The 1,829-nt window shown below is 34.0% G+C and overlaps 1 pseudogene; it reads left to right on the top strand.

Moving 5' to 3' along the window:
* The first annotated feature begins 1,036 nt into the window (after positions 1-1,036).
* Positions 1,037-1,436, top strand: LOC116632634 (annotated as a pseudogene).
* The last annotated feature ends 393 nt before the right edge of the window (positions 1,437-1,829 follow it).

The raw sequence follows: 1,829 nt of genomic DNA, 5'->3' as shown, positions 1-1,829 counted from the left end.
GGATATCTTTTAAAGTAAAGTTGATTTTAAAGGCAAAAAAGGTAAAACCAGTTTAATTGGAGAGATCAAGAGAGCGCAGGTGAATATCACTTTGAAAATGTTGCAGTATTATCTCAGAAAATAGGATAACATAGTGTTCTTTCAAAAGAAAAAAATACAAGTATTTCTATTCAGGCAGTCGTAGGAATATAAAATGTGAAGTGGGGGGATAGGGGAGTATAAACTGAAAAGAATGTGTTAAAACCTCTTCTGTGTCCTGAACCCTGGGGGCTAGAAATCACTGTCTCCTAAATGAAATTATATTGGTGCAGCTTTAATGTGGATGTATATGATATCAGTTTTTTTTTTAAGATTTTAATTATTTATTTGAGAGAGAGTGAGAGAGGGAAAGAGAGCACAGAGGGAATGGGAGAGGGAGAAACAGACTCCCTGCTGAGCAGAGAGCTTGATGGGGGGCTCAATCCCAGGACCCCGAGATCACAACCCACAACCCAAGCCAAAGGCAGACGCTTAATGAACTGAACTAAGCCACCCAGGAGCACATGATATCATTTCTTTTAAGAGATTCATGATTAAAATTAAAAACATAGGGAAAAGTTTAAAGTAGCAAATAGTCTTTATTAGTATCTCTCCTTTTGTTTTCCAGTTTGAAAACATGGCATTAAAAATTAACATGTGTGTATGCTTGTGTGTGTAGTATAATGTATTATAAATATATGCATGTATTCTTTACCAAAGTGGAGTTTGACAATTGGCACGGAAGTCATAATATTCTCTTTTTTCAGGATAATAAAAAATACAATGTGTCTTTTAATATTCATTTTATGAATACTACTGAGGATTTCAAATGCTAAAATGCATCCTTCGGTGATTTTGGCTTTTATAGAAAGGTGGTAGGGACAGCTAAAGATAATTCTTTTAGAAGGCATGGAAAATAAACAATAAAATAAAGCATTATTTTAAAATGCTTTAATAAGAATGAATATAAAATAACTATAAACTAAGACTGCCTTAAAGGGTATTTTGATATTTGGCCCGTGACCCTCCAGCACAATGTTCTGCAGGTCCAGTTGGGGATGATGTGTTTCATTGGCAAGCCACAATTATGGGACCTAATGACAGCCCATATCAAGGAGGGTATTCTTTTTGACAATTCATTTTCTTACAGACTACCCTTTCAAACTACCTAAGGTTGCATTAAAACAAGAATTTATCATCCAAATATTAACAGTAATGGCAGCATTTGTCTTGATATTTTAAGATTACAGTGGTCTCCTGCTAAAACTATTTCTAAAGTTCTTTTATCCATTTGTTCACTGCTGTGTGATCCAAACCCAGATGACCCCCTAGTGCCAGACATTGCACCGATCTATAAAACAGACAGAGATAAATACAACAGAATATCTCGGGAATGGACTCAAAAGTATGCCATGTGATACTACCTTAAAGTCAGACTAACCTGCATTATAGCTGTAATAAACATTAAATCACTGTTAAAAAGAAAAAAAGGTCTCCACTCAATTTGCTCAAATTTTAGTGAAGCACTGCCAAACAGGCACTTACAGACTCTCAAAGTCACTAAGATATGAACTAAAATTACTACCTATAAATTGGGAACAGCTTAATTTAATTTTAAAAGGTCTTATTTGCAAATTTTTAGGAAAGACAATAATATAACACTAAGCATCAAAATACACAATATATTATGGCCAAAAAAAAAGAAAATCTGTTTTGCTAAGTCAAAATAAATGTCAAACACTACTTCCTAGTGTTTGGAGGGGTTTTTTTCCCCCAAAAAATTCTTTGAGAAATTATGTACCCTTATATTT

This window comes from Phoca vitulina, unplaced genomic scaffold, assembly GCF_004348235.1.
Source record: "Phoca vitulina isolate PV1807 unplaced genomic scaffold, GSC_HSeal_1.0 scaffold7, whole genome shotgun sequence".
Lineage (NCBI taxonomy): Eukaryota > Metazoa > Chordata > Mammalia > Carnivora > Phocidae > Phoca > Phoca vitulina.
The sequence above is the reverse complement of the archived record's forward strand: the minus strand, read 5'-3'. Positions and strand labels throughout refer to the sequence as shown.